Here is an 8194-nt window from a genome sequence, read left to right as displayed (position 1 = left end):
TGTATTATATATATATATATATATATATATATATATATATATATATATACTGCATTTTCTTTGTCCATTCATCCACAGATGGACACCTAGGTTGCTTCCATATGTTGGTTCACCACTTCTTATCTGAACTGCAAAAAAAAAAAAAAAAAACAAAACCCAAAACAAACAAAAAAAACCCTCCTAACTCATCTTCTGCCTCTTCTTTCATCCTTTTCCAATTCATTCTCTATATAGCAACCAGGGTGAGTTTTTAAAAATAAGTTGGATATCTGTATGATGAAAACTACAGAAAACTTATGAAGGAAATTGAAGAAGACACAAAGAAATGGAAAAACATTCCATGCTAATGATTGGAAGAATAAATACTGTTAAAATGTCATTACAACCCAAAGCAATCTACACATTCAATGCAATCCCAATCAAAATGGACCAATATTCTTCTCAAAAGTTAGAACAAACTATCCTAAAATTTGTAATGAACCATAAAAGATCCTGAATAGCCAAAGTAATATTGAAGAAGAAAACCAAAACAGGAGCATCACAATCCCAGACTTTAGCCTCTACTACAAAGCTGTCATCATCAAGACAGTATGATATTGGCACAAAAACAGACACATAGACCAATGGAATAGAATAGAGAACTCAGAATTGGACCCACAAATGTATGGCCAACTAATCTTTGACAAAGCAGGAAAGAGTATCCAATGGAAAAAAGACAGTCTCTTTAACAGATGGTGCTGGGAGAACTGGACAGCAACATGCAGAAGAATGAAATTAGATCATTTTCTCACACCATACACAAAAATAAACTCAAAATGGATAAAAGACCTGAATGTGAGACAGGAAACCATCAAAACCCTAGAGGAGAAAGCAGGCAACAACTCCTTGACCTCAACCGTAGCAATTTCTTACTTGACACATCCCCAAAGACAAGGGAATCAAGAGCAAATATGAACTATTGGGACCTCATCAAGATAAAAATCTTCTGCACAACAAAGGAAAAAATCAATAATTGTTTGTTTGTAGAAAACAACTAATAGGCAAATTGTTTGTNGAATGCTGAGAACAAACTGAGGGCTAATGGGGGTGGGGGAGAGGGGAAGAGGGGTGATGGGCATGCAGCAGAGCACTTGTGGGGATGAGCACTGGGTCTTATATGGAAACCAACTTGACAATAAACTATTAAAACATTTTTAAAAATATATAAGTTGGATAATACATTCCCGTACTCCAAACCCTTCCATGGCTTCCTATTGTTCTTTGAACAAAATGCAAACTTTTTACCATGATCTATTTGGTTCTGCGTCATCTGGTTCTTGTCCATTGCTCCAATCTCTATTTCCATACCATATACATGCCACACTCCCTGTATTCATCCCCACCTCCTTGTTCAAAAACTCTTTCCAATTCCAATGCCTTTGCACATGCTATTCCCACCGCCTGAAATGTTCTCCCACTAAGACTTCAAATAGTTAGCTTGTTCTCATCTTTCAAGTCTCAGCTCAAATCATTTCATCAAAGATGTCCCCCCTGACTATACTATTTAAAGTGGGTACCCCACCTCTTTAGTTATTAACATATCCCACTATTTCTTTCATAGTAATTATAAATCCACAATTATTTTGCTTATTTACTTGTTTACTATTTCACTCCCCCACTAGGTTGTTAATTCCATAAGAACAGGGACCCTAATTGTCTTGATCACAGCTACACCCCTAGTTCTTGATATAGTACTGAATGAACAAATCTCTACTCTTCTTCAAAAAGTCTTTCTTGATTAACATCGTCTAGTTCTTTCTTTTAGAATCCATTCAATACTTACACATTCCATAGTTTGTACTACTTTCCCACTCCTTGACTATTGCTTAGTAAATTTACTTAAGTGGCTTATTTTTATGTTTATTGAAAAACTGGCTTTCCAAGAACTGTCTTCTACTTTTCTGAAGTCCTTCAAGATACACATTAGAAATCAGCTAGAAAGGTGCTACAGGCACTTTGGTGACCTTTTGGACATTATTCTCCAGTCATCCTTCTGACATGGATCTTGTTTCGTGTTTACCTCAACAAGGTAACTACTAACCTAAGCAATTCCTGGTCCTCTCCTGTTCCTGAAATGTGGCTGCTAAACCCTAACCAGGGTTTAGGCATCTAAATGTGCTGCCTTAGCTATTAGCAGGAGCTTCTGAAGAAATGCGCTCTGTGGGCAGTGTTATATTCTGGGTTGAAATAGCTGAGGTTCCTCAATCTGGCACCCAATCTGTTTAAATATCTCTTCTTCTAATCAGGCTATAGAGTGGGAAGAAAAGTGAGGTGAGAGGAAGTAGATTATACTGCAGAATGCCATAAAATCATGTTTTGAGCAAGAACTTCTAAGGCCACTGTCTTAATCCCTTTACCTATACTGCACTGAACCCAGACAGAATCAAACTAATAGAATTTTGTGGTCCAAAGAATAGACCAGACCAGAAAACAGGGTTGAAATTACATAAGTCTACCTTCTTTGTGGCTTTTACTCCCAGAAGAGAAACCCAGGTTTTTAGCCAGCAATAGAACCACAACTAGAACCACTTAAAAAGAGGGGTCAGCAATACAGTCCATAAGCTAAATCCAGCCTGATGCCTATTTTTGTAAATAAAGGTTTACTGAAACACAACCAACCCCACTCATTTACTGTCTATGGATGCTTTTGCACTACAACAGCATTGTTAAGTAGTTGAGACAGAGACTGTTTGTACTAAAAAGCTGAAAACAGTTACTATCTGGTCCTTTACAGAAGAAGTTTGCCAACCCTTGCTTAGAGTAGTGTTTAAAATACATGCATTATAAAAAAATAAAAATAAAAAAATAAAATAAAATACATGCATTATAGAATTAGACCTAGAAATAAAAAGAACAAACTGATGGTTGCCAGAGGGAAGGAGATGGGAGAGGTGAGCAAAATGGGCGAAGGGGAGTGGGAGATACAGGCTTCCAGTTATGTAATGAATATGTCATGGGAACAAAAGGCACAGCATATAGAATATAGTCAATGATACTGTAATAACACTGTATAGTAACATATGACTGTTACTTTTGTGGTGAGACCAGCATAACCTAAAGAGAAGTTAAATCACTATACTGTACACCTGAAACTAATGTAACATTGTGTGTCAACTATATTTAAAAAATTAAAATTTGGGGTGCCTGAGTGGCTCAGTTTCTCGGGTGTCCATGGCAGGCTACATTTTTGTTAGGAAGAATTCACACACAGGAAGGAATTGGACCAGAAAAACTGTAAAGTTCTTGTTCTGAGGTTCTATAGAGCACACTCTGGCAGTGGTGTCTTCTCTGTAACATCTCATAGTAAGTTGACTCACCATGAAATGATGAAATTGTAATCAGATGTTGATCTCCATCACTATTGCCACACTGAGCCAGAGTAATTACTTCTTCCACTGAACTCCTCTAGTGTTTATTGACTATAATACCTTGGCAAAAAGCACAGGCTTCCTGCTGGTATTATTGTCTTCTCATGGAACTGTCTACTCAACAACTACACTTGATTAAGAAATAACCCAAACTCAACTGATTCAAAAATCATTTTCCTGATTCTTAATCCATATCCTTAATCTACTCTTCCTGTAGTCTTACCCATTTCAGTAAATGGCAACTTTATTCTTCCAACTGCTAGATAAAAACCCTTAAGGTCATTCTTGACTACTCTTTCTTTCAGGTCTCTAATCCAATCTATCACCTAAGCCTGTCTTCAAAATATATGTAGAACCTGATCTTTTTCCCCTTCACTGCTATCTCACTGCTCTGAGCCACCTTCATCTTTCGCCTGGATTACTATATAACGAGACTCCTAATCAGTCACCCTGCTTCTACTCTTGCCCATCTTCAGCCTAATCTACACAGTAGTCTGAATAATCTGTTTATAAAATAAGTCATGCCATGTCACCCCTCTGCACAAAGTCTTCTACTGGTTTCCCATAGCAGATTAAAAGCCAAATATCTCTACAATGACCTCTAATGTCCTGAGTAATTTGACCTCCCACTATTTTTCTGATGTTATGTCCTATCACCCTCCTACTTATTCATTTTGCTCTGACCACAATGACTTTCTTATAGTGTTTCAGTCACATCAAGCATACTGACACTTCAGGCCTCTGTAATTTCTATTCCTTCTGGCCAAAACATTCTTTCCCAAGATATTTTGCTCTGATTTCCTTCAATATCTTCTAAAATGTAATCTTATCAGAGAGGCCTTCCCTGACCACCCTATATAAAGTACAAGGTTCCACTCCACCCTACCCTGGCCATTGTACTCTCTATTCCCCTTACCCTGGTTTATCTTCTCCATAGCACTATTACTACTTGATATATTACACATTTACTTGTTTTAAATTAATTAACCTATCCTGTCCTTTCCCCTAATTTATAAACTTCTTGTAGAAAGAAACTTTGCCATCTTCTTTGTGGTCTGAGCACCTAGTACTGTGTCCTGAACATACCAAGTATTAAAATAATGTAATTAGGATACAATCATAGCTCTGGAAATCTTCAGTTTGCACCAGATCCTGGTGTTATATTGTTATTTCATGCTCCTCTTCTAAGGCTCCAAAGTTCTCTGATTCAAAATGTGTAGCAGGATGGATGTCTTGTGGCATTCTGCAATCAGATAAATCAGATGCTCAGAGTCTAAGGCTAATGATTTCAAGGTCAGCTGGCTTTGCTGTGTTCTACCATCCTTGCTCCAGCCTTCGTTACTAATTCTAGTGAGTTTTTCTAAAGCATTTGGCTATAAGTAGAATCAATCATAGATAGGGAAAAAAAAACACTCTTTCTATTGCTGGAAAACTAAAGATATGATCTAATGGTCAATAATATTATCATATGGAAAGACAGTGTATTTGACAGGACTGTTTTTAAAAATTAAAAGTCCTGGGGTACCTGGTGGCTCAGTCGGTTAAGCATTCAACTCTTGATTTTGGTCAGGTCATGATTTCATCATCATGAGATTGAGCCCTGCATTGGGATCTACAATGTCAGTGAAGAACCTGCTGGGATTCTCTTTCCCTCTCTCTCTCTCTCTCTACCCCTCCCAAACTCACACTTGTACTCTAGCTCTCTCTCTCAAAATTAAACATTTTTTAAAAATTAAAAACACCTTACCTCAATGAAAATAACATTTATGAAACTAGTAGCTAAGACAAAAGAAATTGTAAGAAGCAAAATTCCAAGAGTGGAAATTTTTTTCTCCAGCTTCATCAACTTTAAAAAAAATAATTAATAAAATATTATTCATATCTCTGATTTTGGTTCTTAACCTAATACAGAAAAAAATAATCACAAAATAAAAGGATAAACAAAATAAGATAACCAGACATAAGAAATAAGATTATATACACCTAGACTTTGTACCAGCCAACCACACATAAACAGGAATAGGACAAAGGCACTTCCCTGGGGCCAAGTGAACAAGACCACATTTGATTGCCTACAGATGCTCTTTGCCAATCCAAAATAAATAAATAAAAGTCGGCAGGCTGGTATCGAACAGTGAATATTTCAGAAACAGCATGTTTAAAGGTAGATAATTCATAAAACCCAACAGTATAATTCTAATATTGGTGACTAGCATGAGGAAAACAACCCACAGTCTCCTCACTGACACAAACCCAAATCAATTCAAATGAACTTGTCCTGGGGTGCCTGGGTGTCTCAGTTGGTTAAGTGTCCGACTTCAACTCAAATCATGATCTCATGGTCTGTGAGTTCAAGTCCCACATCAGGCTCTGTGCTGACAGCTCAGAGCTTGGAGCCTGTTTCAGATTCTGTGTTTCCCCCCCCCCTCTGCCCCTCCCCTACTTGTATACTGTTTCTCTCTTAAAAATAAATAAACATTAAACAAATAAACAAACATTAAAAAATTTTTAAAAATAAATCTCAAACAAAATTGTCCTCTTTATTTCTGTACCATCATCAACAACAACCTAATCTGTCCTTTCCCCCATATCCTTCTTTTTCTTACGCTTCTATTGGGTTTGTACTGCAGACCTATTCAGTTAGTTTTGGCTCAAAAACTTTCTTGCCATCCCTTCCTTTTTCTTGTTCATCTTCTTCTGGTTTTGTACTATAGACCTATAATTAGTTTTGGCTCAAATTTTCACTTTGGTAAGAGAAAATACACTCAATACCTGTCTATACTACCAGACATATGTATAAAGTGAAGTGATAGGGTACCTCTTTTGTGTGTGTATGCGATAAGGTACTTCTAAAGTTATTTCTTAGATTGTACTGAGGCAGCAACATCAGTTTCAAGAGAGCTTAATCATGCTCCCTCACCCCAGCACTCACAGCTTTCCTTTCCCTACCTAAATCTGCCTTGGTTTCTGTGACCTGTTATAGCTCTTCTGTGTAATCATTTTCACATTAGGAGTGTGAAAACAGCAAGAGAGGGATATCAAGTCCATGGCAACGGTGGGGACAGAGGGAGGGGGAGAAAAAAGTGTGAACCCTAATTCAAGGTCTCACAGTAAATTGTTATGCATCATATCCACAACAGTAACTTGCTTCTTGAGGATGCTTCTTCCTTCCAGCTGACTGCCTATGTTTTATGCTATCAGCTCCTATGTGGCTCCGCTGACACAGACTGGAGTCAGAAAAGCAGACAGAATTCTGCCTACACAGGATAAAGTAATGTAAGGAATGCTAAGCAGAAGGATGGAGTGGTAGTTCCTCAGGGCTAGGGAACTCTGACAGCCCAAGACAACCAAATGTCAATCATTTCTTATATCCAGCAGAAGGGGAAGAAAAACATTCCACATTTTGCTTCTTTTCCTAAATACTTCCCTCTTTATTGGTTCCTGAAATTTTTAGGAACTAGGATTATTTTGGACTGAAGGGAAGAAGATTTAGACCTAGTTTGCAACATGTATCTAGACAACTTTAAAGTGAAAGAAGGGAAGACAGAGAGTTATCTTTTCTCTAGGAATGCATTTCAGTCACTCGCCATTCTGCGTAAGCATAATAGGTTGACTGTCCCGTGGCTTTTGCAAGAAAAACACCTTGGAAAAAATCAGAGCAAAATAACTGGATAGCCATTCCCTGCTGAAAAATAACTAAAATTGTTCTCTTTTATAATGGGGGAGGGCAAATCTGATATTGGTATCTGTGTGTCATTAGTCATGGTTAAAAAAAAAAAAGAAGTGGATTCAGAAGTTCTGCCTTCCATAGTCATCTAGGGCTTGAAATGGTAATTTCTGTGAACCAGGCTGACACTTTTCTTTTCCTGCAAATTAAATATTCCAAAATCTCAAAAAATACTGAAAGAATTATACAGACCATCTACCTCATTTAAAAGACATTTAATTAATGCTTCACAACCTATTGCCCAGATAATAAAGTGGTTGTGAAATTCGAGAAAACAAGTAAACTACAAGAAAACTCCAGATAAAACTACAAACCCAAACATATATTTGGTCCAGAACCACTACAGTGACTGAAGGATGACAGTCAAATGCAGTTTTTTAAAATAGCAATCCTGAACCATCCACCCCCTCCCAGAGAGGACAGCATGGTCTTTGAACCCAGACCTCCTGTCCTGGAGTTTCTCCTTCTTAAGGCAAAGAACAGCCCTGTTGGAAAAAAGCCTGCGCCAGCTCCAGCTCCACACGGTAGCGGGCCAGTGAGATGGAGCAGCCTGGCTCCCCTTATTCACTCTTTGGAGGTAGAGGTAGAGGTATAGGAGGAGGAGAGATGAGAATGATGAAGAGATGTTTGCGGTTCAAGAAACCTCCTTCACATTCAACCCTTTTTCTCTTTCCCTCCTCCGGGGGAAGGTCAAGGTAGATAAGCCCAAAATCAAACGGAGACATAGATTTTGCATAGGGGGAAATGGATGTAATAAAATCATCTGGGTATGGTGACTGCCAAGAAACCCCCTTCCCACTTCTTCCTCTCCTTCCCACACTCATAAAGCAGTCACCCCTCTGTCTGGGTCACTGGACCGGCCAAGGAGCCCGGCCAAGCGAGGCTCGAGCCCCATATGCAATCAAATTCGGTACGAATGAGAATAACGGGAAGGAAAGGCGACCAGAGGGACAGAAGGCAGGGCAAGGTCTCCTACTTGAGAGGAGAGAGACACGAAGGGAAGAGGCAGAATGGAAGGCAGCGCGAGCTAGAAAAGAAGCTGCGACGGAATCCCGACAGA

At 38.5% G+C, this 8194-nt stretch overlaps 1 protein-coding gene across 2 annotated transcripts in view; it reads right to left on the bottom strand.

Moving 5' to 3' along the window:
- NRIP3 (nuclear receptor interacting protein 3) overlaps positions 1-8194 on the bottom strand; it is a 23662-nt gene that overhangs the window by 15077 nt on the left and 391 nt on the right. The window lies entirely within an intron of this gene.

This window comes from Crocuta crocuta, unplaced genomic scaffold (assembly GCF_008692635.1).
Source record: "Crocuta crocuta isolate KB4526 unplaced genomic scaffold, BGI_CrCroc_1.0 scaffold255, whole genome shotgun sequence".
In the NCBI taxonomy this organism is placed as follows: domain Eukaryota; kingdom Metazoa; phylum Chordata; class Mammalia; order Carnivora; family Hyaenidae; genus Crocuta; species Crocuta crocuta.
This window is presented reverse-complemented; position numbering and strand designations above follow the sequence as displayed.